Source organism: Lissotriton helveticus, chromosome 9, assembly GCF_964261635.1.
Source record: "Lissotriton helveticus chromosome 9, aLisHel1.1, whole genome shotgun sequence".
NCBI classification, from domain to species: domain Eukaryota; kingdom Metazoa; phylum Chordata; class Amphibia; order Caudata; family Salamandridae; genus Lissotriton; species Lissotriton helveticus.
In genome coordinates this window covers 520438034-520463745 of record NC_136070.1, presented here as the reverse complement: position 1 = coordinate 520463745, position 25712 = coordinate 520438034, and positions in this window count along the sequence as shown.

Genomic DNA, 25712 nt, shown 5'->3' with positions numbered 1-25712 from the left:
TGGGAGGCAGACTGCGTGGCCCTCCGCATGGAGCCCTCGAGGGTCCTGGGGACCGCCACGCCCCAGGGTGCCTACCCCATGACACTGCTGTTTGCTATGAGAGGGCGGGAGTCTCGCGGCTCCCGCCCTCCCATTTCAAACTTAGTTTGGATGTTGAAAGACACAGCAGTGAAATCTATTCTCACTTTCAAAATCCAAACCACATTGCTTTTCCATATGCAACTTAGCATCTTCCCTTATGGAAAAGCAATGCCGGCTCCCGAAGGACGCGAGGAGCCGGCGGGACTGTGGGGACATTGTGGCTCCCCCCACGGTCCCCAACATTTTTTATAAGACCCGGGGAATAGGGTCCCCGGGGATATTAGAAATTACTTATAGGAGCTATTTTTTTACGGTAACAGCACTCAGTGCGGCCTCCTGGTGTGCACGTCTCATAATCTGTAGGGTGCACGACTCCAGCGTCTTTGGTGCACAACTTCTACGCGTTTGGGAGCCGGCATTGCTTTTCCACATGGGGAGGTACTATATGCAGCTCCCCATGTGGAAAAGCAATCTCATTTACATTTTGAAAGAGAGAACAGATTTTCTTGCTATAGGAGGGCGGGATGGACACCCCGGGACACTGCAGGGATCGGACCTTCCACAATACATAAAGCCCCGGGGAGTGGTGGTCCCCGGGGCTTTGGAGACCTTGCAGCCCCCCCAACCATTTTCTTTTGTAGCCCCGGGGGGTATTGGGGCCCTCGAGTGCTCCAAGAGGGGGGCCACGCAGTCCCCCTTCCACAAATCTTTTTAGCCCCGGGGGGTGATATTCCCCTGGGCTGGGGGGCCCCTCTGAGCCCCCCATCAAATTAAAATGTTTTGCCCCCGGTATTTACCACCCCGGGGGCTAATTATAAGGGCCCCCCATAAAATGTAATTATTTTGGCCCCTTATTTATCCCCCCGGGGGCTAGTTGTAAAAAAACCTCTGTTTTATTTTATTTATTTTACGGCAGAGTCCGGGCACTCTACACGCACCTGCCAGGTTAAAAAAAATAATAATTGTGGGCCCTGGGGGTCCTTCTGGGATCCCAAACAGGTCTAGAGGGTAACATTATTTCTACCCTGCCCCATTTCTACGTTTTGCACACATTTTCCACTGACTTCCTCAGCCTTGCTTCTACCGAGGCACGAAATGGCTGCCAACAGTTCCTGGTTAAAAATGTTGACAACCACTTGACAGCCAATTAGCATTTAGCCCATGATCGGAAGGGTGCTCTTATGGTACAATGATGATCCTCGCACACTCCGCGGATCCCCCACGCCCATAGATATATAAATGACTTTAACTGTAATTTTCTCAGGAACTACTGAACAGATTGACACCATTTAAGCAAAAGGCACACCTCTGAACTGAGGACTACCTCTTTGCCAAATTTGGTGTAATTCCGTTCAGCCGTTCGGGTTGTAGCTGTGGCTAAAGGTCCTATGGGAAATTAAATGGGGAAATCACGTTTTGGGACCTCCCCCCTTTTTTCGCGGTCCCCGTTTGACGAATCACCCCTAAACTTTCAGGGAAAGAGCGGAACTGAGCTGGCCAGAAAATTTCGCAAAGATTCATCAATTGGCGCCAAAGTTATTGTGAACAGAATGTTGCGGATTTCCTATGCATAATAGGTCCTAACTATAACTACCTACTGGTGGTAAAATATATATATATAAAAATAAAGCACCTCACCGGATGCAAACACTGCATCTTAGTCCATTCCAGACTGGGGGATTCACCGCTGGGGTTAAGAGACTTAGCAAGCCAGGTTTATGCACTGAAGACACGGCCACCTTTCAGGCCCAAATCCTGGTTTCGAAGACTACAAACCCCAGTATTAAAATCTCAAAGCACACTAGAAGTTTCCGGGAGGCCCTCATCTGCGCTGAGGAAACTTACTGGAGTTGACCACTTTCCATACAAGCATTCCAAAGTCAAAAGAGTTGTGACATTCCTTCTGTGCTCTTATCTAAACAAAGCTTACGAAAGTCTCCAACAGAACAAAAAGCAAACTCCAAAAACAACCTTGAAAGTGAATAGCCTAAACAACTTGAGTAATCTGGGGGCCTGCCTGTGCGTGCAAAAGCTCAAGCTAGACAGAGTCAGAATTCAAGATGGCATGTGGGCATGTCAAAGCCAATAGTACGAACTTCGTAATATTTCCCAATGTACAACACAATGCACATTTGTTCACCACTGCCTAGAGCATCACATACTTCATCTCTCAATGTACAACATAATGCACATTTGAGCACCACTGCTTATAACACTGCATTCCGAAACCAAGAAGTACATTCCACACCTCTCTCTCTCTCATGCTTTTAAATGCACATCCCACATGTTCTGTTCCTGGCAAGGCTGTTCTACTCTGTGAAAGCTCCGCCACTCTAAAACTACAAGTTACACAAAAGAAATCTTCAAGGAAACGTGCACATCCAGGAAATTACAACACCAAAAGTCAATTAAAACATGGGAGTGCCTCTAGCACTAACCAACCACACAAAATGAAGGTCCATGTTGCACTGTTCTGGGAACATTCACTGTGCTGCTATCATAGTTGGAGACTCATACAACACATTGAGAAAGAAAGAAGTGCAGAGTAAGTATTTGTGACTTTTAATGAATTCTTATAAACAGGATGTAGATATAATGTAGAATTATATAATGCAATATAACACTGAAGTACTGCCTTTTTTATCTGCAGAGCTCTTAACAAGACTACAGCCAACAGAATACCAAATCAGCTATTTCTACGAGTAAATGCAATGGAGTAAGAACGTTGCAGGAGTACATGATATGATTGAGGGCTGGATTTCTACAGCAATCACAGAATGGGACATAAGCAATTAAGCAATAGCATCTTTGGTGGAACGTCAGTCATGGAGAAGGCTTCATGTCACAACTGATGCATAAAGGGGAAGAAAGTCATCGCTACTTGAGTCTTCAAGAAAGGAGACATTATTTGTGATTACCATGGAATGTTAAAAACTGCAGGGAAAAAGAATTGAATAATGCAAAAGACACAGGAAGAAAAGATGAGATACGTATTCTTCTTTCAGGAACCCTCGGGTAAGAAATGGTGTGTAGATGCAAAAACACAGCCCTGTGTGTGTCAGCCAAATAAGAAAGCAATAGGACAGTTAAAAAAAATCCTTCAATGAAAGTGTGCAACATTAAGCCTACCAGGTAACACTACTAGTATTTGGCAGTATTCAAAATGTAATAATTGTAACTGTTTTGAAAGTTATTGTTGAAGAAGAGCTGCTATTTGATTATGGAGTTTCAATGAAATCATTTAAAGGGGAGGGAGCAAACTTAACTTGGTCAGATACATGAGCAAGAAAAGGTTATTAAGCTCATATCTAATGCATTGAAGGGTGTTTAATCTTATCAGGGTGACCACCGTTAAATCAATTAAATTGTGATTACACTCTAGATCATTTTAATTTGTCCTTTCCAACAACATCAGGAGCTCCCAGATCTCTGGTTGAGCCCACCTAGAAAGATATTTCTGGGGGAGGGGTCCACAAATGAAGCATGTCATGATGGAAATGTGGGTGAGGGCCCCCTTTACAGCACTAAAAAGCTTTCCCGTGCAGGTTAGGCATTTTTATAACCAATTGCCATCTGATCTATGTAGCGGGGTGGCGGGGACCGAGGCTAAGAAAGACTGGTGAACCTTTGCCGATAGTAACCCTTCTGTTTAGTCGCTTCAGGACACCTGGGAAACGGAGTCCGAAGCGTGGTGGAGCCAGCTACAAGCACCCACGGAAGTCTGTGCCTTTGAGAAAGCCGAGGCGGAAGACGACAGCACTCCCCCGTATGACGCGCTCTTCAGCCAAGCAAGCCGATTGGAAGAGGTATGCACGCCCTCGAGTGACGTGTTCTCTGTTGGCGGAAACAAAAGGCAGGAAGAGAACAGGAAGGTGTTTCTCGACACCTGGAAGGAGCAAGGAGATCGGAGAGGGACTGCCAAGGAAGGAGAAGAACCGAACGAGGACGTCGCTGAGGAGCGGAGACCAGGAGTAGCTGTACCTGGAGGCCAACGTTCCCAAGCACTGCCCAGCCACACCCACGGAGGAGTGTGGCTCGCACAGGTGCGTGAGCGGGTATCGGGTTGGCTGGGTCGGCGTAGTAGCACCGTGTAAATATTGTAGAAAGCGTTCACTGTTTTCCGTCCCCTTTCCTTCCATACCCCTTCCTCCCTGTCCTCAACCCTGACCTTCCTTCCCACACTATCCGTGCACAGTCTATGAGAGAGCACCAAAGTCACCGGTGTCCACACTTCCCGAGGGCCCCAAGGGGAATAACTTCTCACAAAGCAGAACGCTAAAAGCCCCTCTTTCTCTCCCGCATGTGGTGCTGGGACCCGGCCCGAGACAGAAGTCTGGAAGTCCCCGAGGAGGAAGGAAAACGACAGACTAGCCCCCACAGATTCCGCGCCCTAGCAGACACCTTGGATCCGGCTACTTTGGCCCGCGAAAGACAATCACAAAGAAAGAAAAAAACCTTCATTAAAATAAAACCACACTTACCCAGCTCTGTTGTCCGAGTCCCTCCTTCTGAACCGCCACAATCGAGTTCTGTTCACATATGAGCTACCTCATCTATGAAAATAATGTCTGACTTATCAATCCAACATACTATACCTCAGATGACAGCAGTAATGTCTAGGCCCTATTTCTAGCCTCCCGGCATATGTTTTAGTAATATTTAAGACATTTTGAGGGTGATGTTCAGGTTCCAGGGGACAAAGTAATTTCCTCACATAGTCCAAAAGGTACATAATCCCCTTCAAGCTTCAGAACATGTAGTTAGCAGTAGTTTCTAGGGCCCATTTCTAGCCCCAAGCTTCTTTTTTAGTAATATTTGTGACATTCTGAAATGTTCGGCTTCAAGGGAACAAAGTCACTTCCAACTTTGATGACAGTATGTGGATCCCTGTGGACATCAGGACCCCATATATATATATATTTTTTAGTCCTCATTTTCTACCCTGGTCATTCCATTGAAGTCTAAAGAGAGGAACACACTGCCTCAGTAGACTGAATAGCAGGGCTTATTATTCAGCCAGCCTCGCCAATCAGTGATGTCACAGCCTCCAAGACTTTCGTACAGAGACCATAGGGGAGCCGTTTGCTGCACAGATAATCGGACAGCCAGGACAAAGCCCGATAAGTCTGGATATGCCAGAAGCAGCGTAATCATTGGACCGTGGGAAAAAAACCATTAAAAAAAAACATCTGTAGTCTCACTGTTGGTCCCACTTCATAAGGTACCAAAAGGCTCTTTTATTTTGGTTGCCTGACCTCATTGAGTCTAGCTTTGACACCTGCAATACTGATGCCCGCCAATCAAGAAGAGAGGGTGATATTGAGTCCTTCCATTTTTTACAAATTTCTCTCCTGGCCAAGAGGATGGAATAAAAAAGAAGATGTTTGGCAGGACCCATAACCCCATCCATAACACCAAATATTTCAAGTGCGGGATTTATCGTGATTTGGCGACCCAGAGAAGTCGAGAGTAGAATACTAATAGAGTCCCAAAAGAGAGACAAAAAAGGGCATTCAAAAAACATATGTAAGTCCGAGGCAGCTATTGCCCCTCATCTAGCACAAACTACCGGTGAGTCTTTGGAGAATTTTGAAAGCCTCTGTGGTCAGTAATAAGCTCTATGCAGTGTGAAGAGATGATTCCTTAGGAGCCATGCTGGTTTTAATATCCCACAATAGCTTGAAGGAGTTAAGCCAAAGGCTTCCCACGTCGTGTTCCAGAAAGGAGCTCCCCCAGAGTTTCTCGGCCAGTTGAAATTCACCGTCAATCTCCTTTAGAATTGAATGGTACCAAAACAAGATCTCCTTTCTGGCCGGAATTTTATCAAGAAGTTGGGACTCAAGATGGTTACCGCCCCCTACTGGGAATCTACTCTTAGTGATGGCCTGTGAGTGAGCCAAGCTAGTTATCTGTAGGTATTTAAATCTAGAAAGGTTTGGACCGATTCTATCATTAAGGGATTCCCATGGTACCAGACCTCCTTCTACAAACAAATCGCCCCAAACTTCCAACCCTGCCTCTCTCAAGGGCAAAGCAAGTCTGTCCTTAAGCCAACCCAGGCCCCCAGGTGAATCCCACAGAGGTGCCTTACTAGAGAAATACCCTAGCTAACAAGCCCCACAGACCAGATATTCCGGTTTACGTTGCTTCATTGGAAGGTAGTGCAGCTGGGGAAGGGCAGTCTGTATGCTGCTTTTATTGACCTACAAGCAGCCTTCGACCTAGTCCCCCGGTCCCTGCTATGGAAAGCGTTAGCTGGGATGGGCATGCCGCTGGAAATCTTATCACTAACAATGAGACTACATGAGTCAAACTATGCCAACATCCAGTGGGGGACGCATGGGCAGGTCACTGCTGAGTTTCAAGTAGAGCGGGGTGTGCGCCAAGGCTGCGCCATGGCCCCAACGCTTTTTTCATTGTACATTAATGGGGTAGTTGAGCGTATGCTGTCTGGCTCCGTAGACGCTCCTACCTTGGATGGAGTGAAAACGCCCATTTTACTATTTGCAGACGACACGCTCATCATATCCAAAACCCCTAGTGGTCTGCAGCATGCCTTGAAATTTTTTGAGGGTTTCTGTGTCGATCGTGGGCTTGAAGTAAACGTAGCTAAAATGAACCTCATGGTATTTAACCCTCATGCTAGCTTTAAAGGGAACTTCTTTATGGATGGCCAACGAGTGGAAATGGTTTCGGACTTCGTTTACCTGGGAATCCACATAGCTAAGGGCGTAAAATGGGGGAAGCACACTGAAATGGCAGCCCTTAAACTCCGCCAAAATGCTGGGGCTATAAGTGCTGATCACAAGAAATCCCTGACCAAACCGATTTTGCCAGCTCTCCAGGTGTACAAGGCCAAAGCTCTTGGCGCGGCGCTTTACGGCGCCGAACTATGGGGCTACTACAACTTGGCCCCTCTAACGCTTGTTGAAAACAAATTCCTGCGAAACCTTATTGTCCTCCCTAAAAGTACACCCATGAAGCCACTACGCTATGATCTAGGTAGGAAAGCCATATCTGATATGGCTAGGCTACGACCAATTTTATACTAGCGGCACATCTGGGTTACCCCGGAACTTGCGCATTATGCGTGGGGCTTCCTGGATGTAATTAAAATGGATGAATTCCATAAGATAGGCTGGCTAAAGGATTTGCGTAGATCACTGGAAAAAATGGGCATGAAGGGATTATGGGAAAATCCAGAGTTGGCTCAATTCCCGACTAAAGACACCATAAAAACAAGGTATTGGGAAATGGTAGCACACCGAGACTGGAACGATGCAGATCCCACCCCCCTGGAAGGTCGCTTCTTGGAAGCGAAGGTCTCCCCGTCCCTGGAGCCTTATTGGGACATTATAGCTAGCCCCCAGGACAGGAAACTTTATTTCCAGCTCAGAGTGGGGTCGCTCCCAATTAGATCGCTAACAGGAAGATGGGCAGAAGCTAATTCTAATATCTGCCCAGCTTGTAATAACGGCATTGAGTCCATTGCCCACCTTCTTTTTGTTTGTGGGGTATATTCAACACCCCGTCATATCTGCTTAAGGGCGATGTGCAAACTGCTTGGCACGAGAGAGTATAAGGTAGCTTTAAGAATAATCTGTACTAGCACTCAGCCTGTTGTATCTGTGGCGGTTGCAACATTCTTGGGATGGCCATGGGCTATCAGAAGTAAATTGATAGTAGGCTGGTTGAGATCAAGCCTTCACTTCTATGTCTCTGTGCTAGTTACAAGGAATGTTTTGACCATGTTGATGGGTCCTCACTGGTTCTATTATTATATGTATTGATGTTAGTGTTGGTTTTTTAATATTAGTAAAGCCAAAAATGCTTTATTCTTTTAAATTCCCAATATGTAACTATTGTTCCTTTTACGTAACATGGTTAACAAGGAAATGTATTGGAGTTTGTAAATATATTTTATATCTTTTACCAAGAATGAAAACGGTTTTAAATGTACTGTGCTTTTATGAGTTTTTACCTCGAATAAAGCAAATTTGATGATGAGAAATACCCTAGTCTTACAGAACTCCTGAGCTTGGCTCATGTTCTAGCCATGCCCTGCAAGACCTTTATTTATTTATTTATTTTTAATTTGGGATCCCAAAAATTTAAACAAAAACCCCTCCTGTGCTAAACTTGCCCCACTAAGCATGGCCCTAAACAGGCAGCCGATCCCGATGTTAGTGGTCATCTTCAATAGCATGCAGGAATGAGTACGTTGGAATGCCCAAGCATACAATTGAAGATCCAGGGCTGCAAGTCCTCCCTTTTCTCTTCAACGCCTTAGTTTTTTCCAGGCAATCCTGGGTGTATGCTGAGCCCAGATAAACTAATTAATATCACTCTGTAACTTAGATAGAAGTGAAGGTTCAAAGTAAAGAGGAATGGCATTAAACAAAAAAGTGTTTTTTGGTAAAATGGACATCTTTATAAGATTTACCCTTCCCAAGATTGACAGAGGTAGTGAAGACCATGATCTCATGAGTTTTCGACAATCTTTAGCTACTGCAGAAAAATTAGTTTCAGCAATTTTATTAACATCTTGGACAATATTTATTCCAAGGTACCGCATTTTTAAGCTGGGCTGCACCCCTGCCACTAATTCCTTGTCGTTCCACACCATCATCTCTGTTTTAGAGGCATTAGCCTCATAACCAGAGATTTCACCAAAATCCTGAGCCAATTTGATGACCGATGGAAGGGCTGTACGCAGTTCTGAGGAAAAAATCAAGAGGTCATCAGCGTACAAGGCCACCCTCTTCTCCCATCCCCTGTACCTAAAAGGCTTGATATTAAGGTCATCCCTAAGCCGTTGGGCAAAGGGTTCAATATATAGGTCAAACAGGAGAGGGGAGAGAGGGCAGCCCTGATGTGTTACCCTTGTGATGTTAAATGGGTCTGACAGTGCTCCATTCACCAAAAGGCAGGCTGAGGGATTCTGGTATAGCAATCTCACCGCTCGACGAAACCCATCTCCGATGTTGAATCTACCTAGAAACCCCGACAGGTATGACCAATTCACCCTGTCGAAGGTCTTAGTAGCGTCGAGCGTAAGAACAGCCAAGGGGAGAGAGTCAGTGATGCAATATCAATCGCCCCTATGAGATCATTAGTCAATTCGAAAAGTTGTCGGCCCTTGACAAAAACCCTTTGGTCTTGGTGCAAGATGTCACCTGCAAATGACCCCAATCTATTGGCCAAAATAGAGGCAACAATTTTATAGTCAACATTTAGAATGGTAGTCGGTCTATAGGACCCACAACTTGATGCTGTTTACCTGGTTTTAAAATCAAAGTTATGGACGCATTATCCCAGGAAGCTGGGGGTGACATCCCTTCCTGGAGGATCTGGTTGAATAAGGTAGTTAAGAAGGGAACAATTGTCTGCTCCAAAGCCCTATAAATCTCAGCGGGAAGGCCATCCGGGCCTGCCGCCTTTTCCTTCTTACTACTCAGAATAGCTGCTTTGACCTCGTCCTGTGTGATCGCCCGATCTAAAGAGGCACGTTGATCCAAGGTCAGCGATGGCAATGGTATCTCATTCAACCAGTCTTCTATACAATCCGCCTTGATACATTTATCCTCATTATAGATAGATATCTTGGAAAAATAGCCAAAAAATTCTCCTAATATCTTCATCTGAAGAATAAACCAAGTTATCATGAGTGATTGAAACAATATTATTTCGAACCTGGTCAGTTTTTGATTTCCTGGATAAGAGTGTCCCAGCTCCCTCTCCATATTGAAAATGGGCAATTTTACTGGCTTCCCACCTTTGTAGAACACGTGCCTTCAACACAGAATCCAAGTGCCCCTTTAGATTCAAAAGCTTGTTTTGTAGTTCCTGTAAGGTGTTGATCGAGGCAACTGAGTGCGAATTGATTTCCCCTTGTATCTTAACAATTTCAGCCTCACTAGAAGATACCTCCTCTCTATATAGCTTCCTCCTATAAGTGACCCTACTAGTTATTTGGCCCCTTAAAAAGGCCTTAAAGGAGTCCCAAACATATCCTAGCAAGGCAGAGCCAATGTTCGCATTCATAAAACACCAGAAAGGAAGTCTCCACTTGTACTGAAAGAAGTGAACGGTCAAATGATCAGATTCTAGGGGAAACTTTAGGAAATCCTTCCATTACCATCGATACAGCTGAATGGTCTGATAAATGTGAGGGAAGGTATAAAATGTTTTTAACTACACTTTTCAGTGTCTGACTAATCAGAATAAAATCAATCCTTGATTGACGGTGGTATTTGTAGTTTTGAAATTAAACGCCCAGTTGTTGTCCAGCCCTTATTCTCCAAATATCTAAATAGCCGTACTGTTTCATATTATCCAATAGAAAAGCCCTAGTTTTAGAGGGATTTGAGGCCCGACTATTTAGTGATTTATCGAGGAGGGGATCCAAAACTATATTGAAATCCCCGGGCAGGATAATGGGTTCTGGAAAGGATAATATATGAAAAAAGATGGATTTCAAAGCCGAGGGATCATCATCGTTCGGACCATAATATCCTACTATTGTAATTTGTGCCCCTGCAATGTTTACTGTTGCAATGACCCATCTGCCTCCTGGGTCTGCTAACTTGTATATGAGACGGGCTTTTACAGATTTCTTAAAAAGTATTGTGACTCCCCTAATGTTCATAGACTGTGTTGTAGAGATACATAGATCAATCCAGCTATTTTTTTTAGCCAAGGAAAGCATCTCCAATTCTGTCAGGTGCGTCTCCTGGAGAACAAGGACCTGCGCATCACAGTCACAGAGATATTGCAGGATCTTGTCCCTTTTGGGTCTGGTGCGAAGGCCATTAATATTCCAGGAGAGAATCCGCAGACTATTCATAGAAGAAGAGGCCTCCTTCATCTGTCCAACTGCCAACCAAAGCCCTCCGAAACCGATCTGAGAATGCGATAATACAATAATTACACCAAAAATCACTCTAATAAAAAGATAAAAGAACACTACCAAGAAGAAAATAGGACATTTTTAGATTTTTTCCCTTGCAGCATCCACCCACTTGCCCCGTGCCCTAATCTACCCACCCCCCCTCCATGGGAAACCCTTGCCCTATCTATCCGGAACAAGTCCAGAAGATAGTGCCCCTCAGGACTCCCGCAATATTTTACTCTTTGCAAATAGCCCAAGATAGCAGAAAGGTTAATAGCTGACCCACAGAATAGTGATTAAAACTCAATGTATCTATATTTGTTTTCCCCCTTTTTTTATTTTTTTCATTTTTTTATTTTAAGGCTTCTAAGAATCAGCATTACATTCAATTATTAAGGGGTATGAGTACAAACCTATCCTACAAAGCTAGTTTTTTCCCCCAGTATTATATTAAATGGATAGAGAAGGAGATACTACTAGAGGGCCAGAATTGGCTCAAGGCTAACCCGATGGACCTTTCTCTTTACCCAAGACCAGGAAGAATTCGTCTGCAGCCTGTACAGATCTGATATTATACATTATTTTTAATGCAGCTGGAAACTTGAGTTGTGCGACAGCCCCTAACTTCCCAAAGGCATCTAACCTCCTCCCCCAACTCCCACTGTTTATCCAAGGTTACCCTAGATAGGTCTGATCTTATCTGGAAAGTGAACCCCCTTCCACTCAAAGATTTCTATTTTAGGGCTTCATTGAGGATAAACTCTTTAAAAGAATAAGTATGAAAATGAACTAGAATTTTCCTAGGCTTAGATCTTTGTGGATTCTTTCTAAAAGGGTCCCTGTGAATTCTTTGAATGTCAGTACCTAGGTCTTCTACCGACTGCTCAAGCCCTAAAGAATCTCTTAAAAGCATAATGATATACTGCTTTATATCGGTGCCCTCACTCCCCTCGGGAACATTAAGGATTCAGAGGTTACTGCGCCGAGCATTGTTCTCCAAAATCTCCATTCTTTCAGATAAGTGTGGGTGGAATATTTGCGGATTTTCCGCGATTTCGCGATCCGCGAATCGAGCGAAATCGCGGCAAAATCCGCGAATCCACGAGCGGGACGAATTTTGCTCAGGAAGCACTTACAGGTTTACAGCAGGTGCCCAAGTTGAAGCTAATTTCTTTGTAACCATTTACAAAATGGTTACAAAGAAATTAACTTCAACTTGGGCACCTGCTGTAACCCTGTAAGTGCTTCCTGAGGCACCTCGTTGCCTACTTGCAACTATTCTCTGACCCTGATCTGACCCTCGAAGCAGGGTCAGAGAATAGTTACAATTAGGCAAGGAGGCGCTTGTCCAAACAATTAAACCTCAGCAGGAATCACTTGCAGATAGAAAAAAGCAGGTGCCTGAGTTGAAGCTCAAATTCATTAATGTATTATAATCAGCCACAGAATCTAGTGAGCACGGTCGATGCTAGGCAGGCGTGGTTTCTCCCCAGATCTACCGTCTACGATTAGCTGTAATCCGTGATGGGGGTCTAGGCATCCACGAGTTTCTCGAGCGCAATCCCCCTGTACTTCCAGTGACCAGGAGGCTGCTTTCTCCTCATCTGCTGCGCTGATCGGTCTCTGACCTTTATAAACAAGAGGCATGTGAACTCGCACAGAAGCCCGGCCCCACACGCACTAGGCTATGCAACCTCTTCCCTCCCTTTCCCCCACTGTGATGGACAGCTCACTCGAGGGACCTCGGTGCCTATGGGTCCGGTGGCAAAGTTACAGACACACGTGGTCACTGAACACAACTCTTGTGGGCATTTACACAGCTGTAGTGCAGGAAAAGCACGATACATTTACCCAACGAGGTAGCACTTACTGCTTTCTCCTCATCTGCTGCTCTTATCGGTCTCTGACCCTTCATAAACAAGAGGCATGTGAACTCACACAGAAGCCCGGCCCCACACATACTAGGCTATGCAACCTCTTCCCGCCCTTTCCCCCACTGTGATGGGCAGCTCACTCGAGGGACCTCGGCGCCTATGGGCGCGGTGGCAAAGTTACAGACACACGTAGTCACTGAACACAACTCTTCTGGGCATTTACGCAGCTGTAGTGCAGGAAAAGCACGATACATTTACCCAACGAGGTAGCACTTACAGCTTTCTCCTCATCTGCTGCTCTTATCAGTCTCTGACCCTTCATAAACAATAGGCATGTGAACTCACACAGAAGCCCGGCCCCACACATACTAGGCTATGCAACCTCTTCCCGCCCTTCCCCCCACTGTGATGGACAGCTCACTCGAGGGACCTCGGCGCCTATGGGCACGGTGGCAAAGGTACAGACACATGTGGTCACTGAACACAACTCTTCTGGGCATTTACACAGCTGTAGTGCAGAAAAAGCACGATACATTTACCCAACGAGGTAGCACTTACTGCTTTCTCATCTGCTGCTCTTATCGGTCTCTGACCCTTCATAAACAAGAGGCATGTGAACTCGCATAGAAGCCCCGCCCCACACATACTAGTCTATGCAACCTCTTCCCGCCCTTTCCCCCACTGTGATGGACAGCTCACTCGAGGGACCTCGGCGCCTATGGGCGCGGTGGCAAAGTTACAGACACACGGGATCAACTCTTCTGGGCATTTACGCAGCTGTATTGTAGGAAAAGCACGATACATTTACCCAACGAGGTAGCACTTACTGATTAGCCAGTAGAAAGTACTCTGGTGCAAATCGCAAAAAAATCTGCGAATTTGCAGATTGTTTGGAATTTGGCGTGAATTCTTGAGGTAAGTAATGTCAGCCTTGGCCTGGTCAAGATGTAATGAGAGGCCCGCCACCGTGTCCTCTAACACCGCCGTTCTGGCGTTAAGTCCGTCGATTTTATTCTCCAAAGATTCGCAGAAATTCCTAATTTCTGTCTGGTTGGCAGCTGAAACCTCAAATCCCTTTTTTATATCTAATGACAGGGATGAAAACATGGATTCCAAAGAGGCTGCCACCAATCCGCCACTGCCCTCAACCATAGAACTGCTTGACATTAAGGCCATACTCTTCTGCAGAGCCTCTTCCTGCTCCAGTGCCTCTAGTGCCTGCTGTGGTTCTGAGACAGATTCAGCCGGACTTCCTAAATCTTCTAAATCTATCGCTGTGACCTCCATGGCTCCCCCCTTGCTGGAGACCCCGCTGCTGATATCGGACTTCTTACCCTCCAATGAAAGTCCCTCAAGAACCATTGAGGAGAGAGGGATAGGAGAAAGAGGAAAAGTAAGCCCTAAGGGTGACCGCTCTTTCGCGAGGTCTAAGACTTGTGGCACCACTTTAAAATAATATCTTAGAGAGGGTGTTACTCTCGAGCCAAGGATAGCAGCAGACTTAGTTACTTTTGCCGATTTACACCCTTTTGAGCGCTTGGCTTTAACTTCGCCGCATAAAAACGTAGATGTTTTACTTTTCTTACTAGCGCCAATGGGACTGCGACTCTGACCTTGCGTTTGAACCTTCTCGCATTTACTTATCTCTAGCGAGGGATCTTCATCTCCTTTCACTTCTCTCTTCTTAATTTGGATTTTGGTCCCTCGCTTTCCATTTTTCTTTGCCACGCCTGACTCCAGCCCAGCTACCAACTCAACCGCTGACAATGCGCCGGCTGTGGCATCTTGCAACCGTTCACCGTTCACCGCTCACCTCGGTCCCGCTCTGTTCCTCTAGCCGCCGGGCACCCAGCATTTCAGCCTCCGTCTTGCCTGCGACGCCTTCGAAGGACCCGGAAGCACTGCCCCGAGTACCCTGGAGGAGGCTCCGAATTCTGCGCCCCCTACAAAACTCCAGGGCGGCCAATCTCCAGTGCAGCAGACCCGGCGGAAAAAGACCCGCCTCCACCAAACACATAGAAGATGAGGAAAACTAGGAAAACTAGGAAAACTAGGGAAAACAAGGGAAACAAATCCTCAAGGCAGGACGAGCCAAGACACCAACTCAGCGACACGCCCAGGTAGGAATTTTACTTTGTAGAAAAGTACACCCTATATTCTAGGTATATTCAAATATACGATATATTCAGCATAATTATGCTATGACTCGTATCTCTAGCATCAATTCACGAAGGAAGGAGAAAGCTTTACGAGAGCCCAGGTCCGGAGCACTGCGGCGGCTCAACTTGCTGCCGCCATGTTTCCCCCTTGAAAGGTGATCAGGACCCCATATTATGCTTCCGATGACATAGCAGTGGTGGTTAGGGCCCAATTCCAGCCTCCAGGCACCTGTTTTAGTTATATTTATGGCATTTGGAGGTGTTCAGGTTCAAGGGGACAAAGTCACTTTTTGTACCCTAAGTCATGTAAGTCCGAGTCATGTAAAATTTCAGCCTGACCTTTCCTCTGTTAAAGTCAACAATTTTTTTCATGTTTTTTCATTTAAAAATACATAGGTGCAATTGCAGTTCCCTGATTACTATATAGGTTCAATTGCAGTGCCCTGGTTACTATATAGGTGCAATCGCAGTGTTCTGAATTACTCCAAAATTAATTTTTATGGATTTCTGGTCATTTTTAGAGGAAGATAATGAAAGGAGGAGACCAACTAAGAGGGCTAGAAAAACTAAGCACTTAGATGAAAAGGGGAAAGATTAATTTAACTCCATTAAAAAGAATGGTGTCCTTAGGGGCATACAAAAGAACAGTGTCCTTGGTGGCACGCAAGATTGCTCCGATGAGGAGTGTGATATGGAAACAGAGGAAAGAAGAAGAGAAAGAGGTGAGAAAATGTATGATGAGTACGTATTTGACATGGATCATGAGGATGATCCTAATGATGACTTAAGAATTGATCAGCCCTCTACTTCTAAGGGAGTTATTAAGGATCCTCTAGGTGAAGAGATGTTTAGCCCTTTAAGGCATCCTAGAAGTTCGGATTGGTGGCCATTGGACCATGTGGCAAAGTTTATCAGACAGTGGATTCTAAAACCTTTGGAGAAAGAGGTTAGGAGTGTGTTGAGGGAAGAGTGCTCTAGACCTCAAATAGATAATAAGGTATGCTACACACCAAATTTGGATGCAGATTTGATTTCATATTTATTTAAATTATGGAAGGATCCGTCTAAAGGTCTGGAGCGCTCATTGAAGGAATGCTAAGAACGTTTAATGGATGTCTCGGGCCCGTTAGCTAAAATAATGGACATGGCAGAGGAAGCTTACATAAATGGTGAACAAGTTGATGTACAACTGTTATGCGGATGGAGCCAGAGGGCTATGGTCTTCTTGGGAAACGTAAACTCAGGTTTATTAGCAGAAAGTAGAAAGACAGTTTTATTTAAAATAAGTCCTACGTTGGGAGACAGAGCAAACAAGGAGGCAAGTGAGGAGCTAAAAGGCTTACTTTTTGGAGATGGATTTGTAAAACGTCTAGGAAAACACTTTTAGACTTTCACTGCGCTGGTGAAGGTGCAGAGTAACATAAGAAAGGTGTTTGGAGGTGTTTTTGGCAGGGCCGGTAGATGGGGACCATATGTTGGCAGAGGTTTTCAAAAGTCCCAATATAATTTTATATACAGAGGAACAGGAAGGAGTTTCCAGGGTTCCTCAGGATTCATTCCTCAGAGAGGGAGATACTCTAGAACAAAAGGAGGAAGATGAAGAAGTCAACCGGGTCCGAACAGAAGAGGTGGTGCAGATGAATTCTGGTTCCTCCCTAGAAAAAGAAGGCGGATGTTTAAGGTTTTTTCTGTAAACTTGGTAAAGGATAACAAGGGATACCTAGATCTTAAACATGGTTCAAGGTTTAAAAATAGATTTTGTGCCACAACCAGTTCAGAAAGTAGAGCCAAGGGCAATGGTTTTGTCAATGGATCAAGAAGAGATAGCGGATTTAGAAGTGAAGGAAATGTTAAAGAAAGGAGCAATCTGTATGGTAGGGGATAATTTAAAAGGATTTGTAAGCACTTTATTTTTTGGAGGGGAAAAGGACAAGGGTTGGAGACCAGTGATAAATTTGAGAAATCTAAATCGGTCATTAGATTACAGGCATTTCAAAATGGAAGGGATACATCTTCTGAGAGACATGTTGCAGTCAAAGGATTGGTTGGTGAAGTTAGATTTGAAGGATGCATACTTCACAGTTCCTATGGATGAAAGCAGTCAGAAGTATCTTCAGTTCAGGTGGAAAGGCATTTTATATCAGTTCCTGTGTCTATCTTTTGCCCTGTCTTCAGCACCTTGGAGCTTCACGAAATTGATGCGTGTAGTAGTGGCATTCTTCATAGAGAGGGGTTTCTGAATGATTGTATATTTGGCCGACATTTTGTTGATGTCACAGGATGCTGTGGAATTGGAGGGTCAGCTGAGATTTGTGATAGGTGTATTAGAAAGTTTGGGGTTCTTGATAAATCAGACCAATTAAATTTTTATACCAGGACCAGGACCTTGGAATTTCTAGGTTTTTCAATAGATACAGTAGGAGAAGTGTTGTGATTACCAGAAAAGAAGGTGAGAATGATAAAGAAGGAAGTGTTAAGAGTTCTGTGAAAGATGTCATTAATCTTGAGAGACTTGGCAAGGATTCTAGGTTTATTTTCTTCTTCGATTCAGGCAATTTTTCCAGGGCCTTTGCATTATCGTGCTTTGCAGAGGGTGAAGGCAGAAGCATTGAGAGCAGGTTTATGGTATGGGGCCCAAGTAGAACTGAATATGGATGCAGAGGAGGAGCTAGAGTGGTGGTTACACAACTTGGAGGTTTGGAACGGAAGGGTACTTTTTGGTTGCCAACCGGCTGTGAGACAGATGCCAGTGTTTAGGTTGGGCGGCTCGTTTGGGACTTTGGGAAACAGGTGGTGCATGGTCAAGGAAAGAGAAGTACCTGCATATAAATTGTCTGGAATTGGCAGCAGGATTATATGCAGTGAAGAGTTTCAGGGAGAAGTTACAAGGCAAGACAGTGCTTTTGAAAATGGCCAACATTTCTGCAGTAGCATACATAAACCGATTGGGAGGTTGCAGATCAAAGAGTCTATCAGATGTGGCAAAGGAGTTGTGGATGTTTTGTTTCAGGACCAAGATAGCGTTAAGAGCGGAGTATCTTTCAGGAGTACGGAATTTGGTAGCGGATTGGAATTCCAGGCATGTGAAACATTAAAGTGATTGGATGCTGGGGACAAAGTATTTCAAGAAAATTCAGGACGTTTTAGGTCCGTTGGTTGTGGACCTGTTTGCAACGAGGTTGGCCTGCCAATTGGAGAGGTATTACAGTTGGTTACCAGACCCAGAGGCAGTAGCGATAGATGCTTTTCAGCAAGTCAGGTCAGGCATGAAAGGCTATGCTTTCCTGCCATTTGCTTTGATTCAGAGGGTATTGCTGAAGGTGATGAGAGAAGGTTGTCTATTGGGTTTGGTAACGCCATTCTGGGTTTCTCAGGCTTGGTTTCCGGCTTCTCTGGATTTGGCATGTAAGGTCTGTTTATAATGAGAGCAGAAGAGGGTTTACTGGTAAACGAGTTAGGAGAGGTTCATCCTTTGATTCAGAGTGGTACGTTGGAAATTCTTGTCTGGAAGTTATCAGGAGATCCAGTACGGTCGAGGGAATTTCACAGGAGGCTGCAGAGCTACTAGAAGAGTTTTGGACACCAGGAACTATAAAAAGGTATAGAGGAGTATTGAGGTACTTGGTATGTTGGTGTATGGAACAGGGTTTGAATCCTGTTGAGGCTTCTGTAGTAGAGGTGGTAAATGTCCTGGTGGAACATTTTAATAAGGAATTTAGTTACATAACAATTAATTGTTATAGGTCAGGGGTTTCAGCAGGACATACTTTAGTTGGAGGTAGATCTGTGGGTAGTAATGTTTTGGTTTGTAGAGTATTAAAGAGTATGAGGCTGAAGAGGCCTTCTAAGGCAAGATACGATGTGATGTGGGATGTTAATTTACTCTTGAAGTTGTATATGGAATACGTTTTTAAGTATTAAGAATATTTCTGTTAAGCTAGAGACCCTGTTTTGTTTGATTTCTTGTAAAAGCGTGTCTGATGTGAACTGTTTGGAGATTAATAGCAGGCATTTTTGCCCAGATGGTGTGTTTTTTGAGATCCATAAAAGAAATAAGACTATGTCTTCTTTGCCTTTTTATCCTTATTTTTTTTTAACCATCTTTAAAAGCTTTTGACAAATTAATTTCCCTAAAACCCCCTCCCCATCCATGATCCAAGCCATTATACAAAACCAGAACAACAGCAGTTGAGCCATGCAGCAATTAAGCAAAACAGACTTGTACAAAACAAACAAGAGCAAGAAAGGAAAAGGAAATGAGGAAGCCATAAGCTGAGTGTATATTGGCTATCTTCATGGGATTCCAACTATTCCCTCAAAGGTGCCCAAATTTGCAGCCCCTTTTTACGAACCCGAGAACCTTTCTGAGCATAAACAGCTCTTTCAATGTGGTACACCGATATTAAATGGCCCAGCCAATGATTAAAAGATGGAGGAGCAGGGTCCAACCAAGCTGCCGTTAAGCACAACCTAAACACTGCTATCGCAAGAAACAAACACATAGAGTGTGCCACCAGGGATATTTCCTGGTCATGAACTCCTGAAATAATTAATTGCGATGTGACCGAAACCTTCAATTTCAATTTGATGGTGGTGGTGAGTGGGCAGTGGCAGTGTCCCTGCCGCTGTATACGGCGCTGTTAGGAAATTTTACCGGCTGCATTTTAAAACTGTTTCTTGAGGCACTGTGAGGATAGAGATTCAGGCTTCCTCTTTTTAACATTGTATAGTTTGATTCTGCACGGAGTTGAGCACTTATTGGGCTTACCTGAAGGGTCGCTACACCATTCCGGGGGCTGCTCTCGTCTCTCCTCCTTCCCGCCCTGGTCCGACGCGGTGACAAGCACCGTTGCACGGAGGGCGAGGAAGGTCAGAGGCAGCCACTTCCGGTGCGCGGGGGGGGCGGTCAGCAGTCTAGTGATCAGGAGATCTAGACGCTGGGAGGGTTAAAAGGCACAGGAATCCGGGTCGCGAGGTGGTGAGTGGGCAGTGGCAGTGTCCCAGCCGCTGTATACGGCGCTGTTAGGAAATTTTACCGGCTGCATTTTAAAACTGTTTCTTGAGGCACTGTGAGGATAGTGATTCAGGCTTCCTCTTTTTAACATTGTATATTTTTATTCTGCACGGAGTTGAGCACTTATTGGGCTTACCTGAAGGGACGCTACACCATTCCGGGGGCTGCTCTCGTCTCTCCTCCTTCCCGCCCTGGTCCGACGCAGTGACAAGCACCGTTGCGCGGAGGGCGAGGAAAGTCAGAGGCAGCCACTTCCGGTGCGCGGGGGGGGGCCAGTCAGCGGTCTAGTGATCAGGAGATCTAGACGCTGGGAGGGTTAAAAGGCGGATGTCCACGCGGCCACGCAGGCAAGCCCGTCTGCGCCCGTCCGCCGCCGTGCAGGGACCGGGGCCATAACCCCTGGACAAAATGGGGTAAGAACACAGTCGAGTTTGGGCCAACTTATGGAACTCCGTCCTAAAACCCCTAACTTATGTAACCATAGCATGAAGGTGGAGGAGGATGTATGCTGCAAAAATTGCCAATATACGTTCTGTGTGGCAGATAAAGGAAAGTTGAAGGAAATTAGGCTGGCATGTGGGTTACTAAATGTCAGATCTATGCGTAAACACAAGCTAGATATTTATGACCTTCTTACTGATAAAAAATTGGACCTCCTGTTCCTCACGGAAACATGGCTGGATGCTGATTCAGAGTCAGACATAATTGAGGCACTCCCTGAAGGGTATACGATGGTCAGGCGGGACCGGGCCTCAGGTAAAGTGGGGGGAATAGCAATTGCTTCCAAACAGCCGCTGTGCTGTCAATTGGAACAGCTAACGGTAGCGGATAGTGAGACGGGTGCTTTTACTATTAGGGCGAATGCCCGTGCTACGATAAAAAGGGTTCCTGATCTATAGACTTCCAGGCCCCTATACCCATTTCACTGACAGCCTGGTGGAGGGAATTACGGAAGCGGCTTTACGGAGGGATAAATTCCTTGTGTTGGGGGATCTTAACATACATTTGGAGAACTCACTTGATAGAGGGGTGGCAGGCTTCTGTCAGGAATTGCAGTCACTCCAACTGGATTTGAAAGTAAAGGTCCCCACCCATCAGCAGGGTCATTTACTGGACCCCGTATTTGCCAACTGGGGGGAAGTGGAAGTAAATCCCCCTATCCCCGTCCCCTGGTCGGACCACTTTTTTCTGCCCTTTATGGTGCGAATTCCCGAAGTTAGACTTCAGGAACAGCCTCTCTCTAACTACCCCAGCCGTAAATGAGCCAAATTCTCCCAGGCCAAGTTTAATGCTGCTCTGACTAAAGGAGGGAGGCCAGGCGGGATGGATGCTGAATCCGCACATAGCAATCTGGATAGACGCATAACTGAGGCCTTGGACAGCACAGCCCCACTATGCTTGAACAACCCACGGGGACAGTTACAGAAATCGGCTCCGTGGTATAATGAGGATTTGCATCGGGCAAAGGCAGAATGCAAACATCTTGAGAGGCAGTGGAGGGTTGCCTTTTTGAATCAGGCCAAGCAGAGGGCAAAGCTAAGCGGAGGGCCTACCATGGACTTATTAGAAGGGCTAAGGCAGCCTACTATGCAGGTAGAATTGGCGATGCAGAAAATTCCACGAAGGAACTGTTTAAAATTTACAGGGAAATTTCCTCGTCTAAATCACTTGCTATGCCCATGGAAAGCTCAGTAGATTCATGCAATCAGATTGCGGAATTTTTTTCGGAGAAAGTAGCCAAGATCTACTCTGCCTTTTCGGGAGATACAAAAATGGGATCTGAGTTCGTGGAGGCTGAGCGGGAAGTCAGGGGATTGTATACACTAGAGAATTTTACTACCCCTCCCCCTGAGGCACTACGACAGATCTGCAGCTCGATAAAGTCGGGCTCTCCTAGGGATCCGGCGTCGCCGAAGCTGCTTACAGAAAGCCTTGCGATTCTGGAGCCCTATATTAGACATCTGTTAGATGTATCTCTTAGGACGCATACGGTGCCTGAAGGGTGGAAGCAGGCGGTGGTTCTCCCCCTTCAGAAAAAGCCTAATATCAGCTATGAGAAGATGGAGAACCTCCGCCCAATCTTGCTTCTACCCTATTTGGCCAAAGTGGCAGAGAAGGTCGTGAATTCCCAACTGATGACGTATGTGGAGGAGACCAATCTGCTCCACTCAACACATTTTGGGTTTAGACCTCGCCATTCTACGGAGTCAGCTCTGCTAATGGCTGTTGAGACCATCAGACAAGGGGTGGATGATGGTCAGACTATGGCCCTTATCCTCCTAGACCTGAGTGCAGCCTTCGACACTGTAATGTATGTAATGTATGTGTCATGTAAAGCGCACTGCTGCCCTGAGGCGTCGTGGCGCTGTAGACCGCTGGGGAACCCGTCCTGGCTATCCCTGTGAGATGGTCCCTACTGGGTATCTCCAAGGTGAAACCAGGCATCCCCGGCGAATGTGGGGGGCCGTTGTAGAGATGAGGCAAGCTAATGCCCAGAGTTGCCGAGTGTGATCCTTGGTTAGAGTAGGCACCGAGGCGAGAATTATCGAGTCCGCTGACCCTGGTCCACGACCCTGCCGTGTCGGGAATTGAACCCTGGTCCCGGGCCGTTCCCTGCTTCTGGGTCTGCCGCCTCTAACCAGTGAGCCACACCAATCCACTGTAGCACACTTCACCTTGCTACAGTGTCTGAATAAGGGTAAGATCTCAGGGGCTGCGCTGAAATGGATTCAGTCCTTCCTGTCTAACCGGGGATTTCAGGTTAGGCAGGGTGATTACTACTCTAGAGTGGTCAACTTGGGTCAGGGCGTACCACAGGGCTCGGCCTTGAGCCCGACTCTATTTAATCTTTATGTTTCTCCTGTAGCAACTATAGTTGAGGGCTACGGTTTGCGAATTGTGTCCTATGCCGATGACACGCAGCTGGTCATCTCCCTGTCGTGGACACCTGATCTTGCTGCTGTCAACTTCAGAGCATGCATGCAGGAGCTTGCCTCATGGATGTCTACCAACTGCCTGAGGTTGAACAGTAGCAAGACAGAGGTGCTCGTGGTGGGGGGTGGCCCGTCTGTGTGGTCATCGGCATGGTAGCCCACCTGTTTGGGACCGGTTCCTACGCCATGCCAGCAAGCCAAAAATCTGGGCGTGTGGCTCGACGCTGATCTAACATTTGTGCCCCAGATTAGTCGGGTGGTGGGGATGTGTTTTGGGGTCCTGAAAGGTCTACGGAAAGTGCTGGACCGCCTCCCGACGGAGGCTATACGGACGCTAGTACACGCTCTTGTCACCGCACTACTGGATTATGGTAACCTCCTCTATCTGGGTGCCACGGTGAGGAGCCTTGATCGCCTACAGGTGTTACAAAATGCCGCAGGCTGGCTGGTCCTGAGGCTCCCTAGAAGATCTGCCTCAAAGGCCGCGCTGCGGGCACTACACTGGCTCCCGGTTAGAAGTAGAATTGAGTTTAAGGCTCTGTGTATTTGTCACCGTATTATTGGAGGTAAAGCACCGAGGCCGCTACATAGCCTTATCACTAAGTATAGGCCGGCTCGATCCCTTAGATCTTCTGGTTGTGGCCTATTAGCGATCCCTAGAATTAAAAAGGCCCGTATGGGGGGCAGGTCCTTCCGGCTCCTTGCAGCAAGGAGCTGGAATAAACTCCCGCTGGAGCTTCGTCCGGAGCCATCAGAGGCAAGGTTCAGGGGAAAGCTCAAGACCCATCTGTTTGTGCAGTAGCTAAGTTGCATTGATCAGAGTTGAGGGCATGCTGTTTCCACTTACTACAGCGCGGGGACACGCCGGGGTGCGTAACCAGGCGCTTTATAAGCTTCCCTATTATTATTATTATTATTATTGACCGAAACCTTCAATTTGAATTTGATGTTGAAAAAATCATTAAGCTCCAGCTTAGGCTCGCTAACCCTGGACAATCTGCCTACATATGAACTAAATCAACCCCGAACATTTGACAGAGGAGACAATTTATACAGCCAACCCGCCCCCATTTGCTGTTCTTTGCCAGAGTTATATATAGATTAAACCAGGTCTTATAATGGTGGACCTGTAGGTTAGCGGACAGCAGCGTTGATCAAGCAAGCTCCAAAGAGAGAAGACTCTTCCTCTCCGTAACCTGACTGCTTGCCTGCTACCGGCCATATGTTTCTCAATATCATCTCCCAGACTGCCATTTAACAGTTTATACATCTTCCCAATCAGGTGTTTTTCTCATCTCATCAATTCCACCAACTCTACTTTATTAAACCCTTCACCTCCACTCGTTTTCTTCCCAACAAACTCTCTAATTTGCAAAAAGAATATTTTCTTTTCACATCCTCAAATGTGGCAAACCCCTCTTCATCGAAAAGTCCCCAAGGATTCAGGGGCCATTATTCTTCCCCCACTGCTTAATGTATGAATCATGAAAAAAATCTGGTAGGAGGGGGTTATTTTGTAAGGAGGGGTAAAAACAGAATCGCCCAATCCTGAACTGCATATAATAGGGTCTTGAATCTTACTTCTTTGAAATAGCTAAATTCGAGGTGTCGGAACAAAGACCCACGGGCTGCCTCTCTAAGGATTAGCTCAAAACACAATGGGACAGTACTGCTCCCGCCCCTCTCTGAACCTGCATCAAACAGTAGGGTAGAAATTTGTTGTAGGCAGAGGCCCACTAATGCAACATAAAATTTGGTACAGGCCAACAAACAAAGCTAATTCAATGCCCTCCGTGGTCTAACATAGGCCATAGGAACCTCCCCATCAATCTTAAACCAAGTATTGTTTACCTTCAACGGGATGGCTCTAAAAAAAATATACGATGTTAGGGATAAACATATTTTTTTATAAGATTGCTCATACCAATCAAAGTTAATCTAAGGTTATTCCATCTGTGTAAATCAGTTTTAGTTCTGTTTATTAATGGTCCCAGGTTCCCCTCAACAATTTTATCCGTGTCTTCCGAAATCTTAACCCCAAGATAAACAGCATCTGACAAAACTCGTGTATCCTCGTAGCAAACATTATCATTAATGATAATCTAGGTTTTGTCCCGGGTCAGTTTATAGCCTGATATTCGGCCAAATTGATGAGCCTCTGCTTCAATCTCCTGAACCGCCGTAGTTGGATCTGGAGTGACAATTGCAAGGTCATCGGCATCTGCCAATATTTTAGTCTCCAAACCTGAAGTGGAGATTGGCCGGATTAGGGGGTTGTTCTTAATTTGTGAAATCAGAGGATCTATATAAAGGGCGAAAAGCAGGGGAGAGCAGGGGCACCCCTGCCTTGTCCCCTGCTGAATTTGAACTAGCTCTGAATCTCCACCCATTAATGCGATCCTAGCCGTAGAGTTAATGTATAACATTTTATTCCACCCGATAAAACTCTCGCCCCAATCCCTTCTTCTCCAACATTGACCAGAGATAGGGCCAAGAAACTCTATCAAAGGCTTTCTCTGCATCCAATAACAACAATGCCATGGGCTCCCCTCGGATTTTAGCTATATCAAATAAGGTAATCACCTGCCGGGTGTGGTCTGTTGTTCCAAACCATGTTGCACAGGTGACACAATTTTCCTTATGACCCCCGATAACCTTGAGGCCAAACGTTTTATGAAGAATTTTGTATCACAGTTAATTAAAGTAATTGGGCGGTATGAGCCTAGGTCCTGTACTGGTTTGACGAGAGAGGAAACAGAG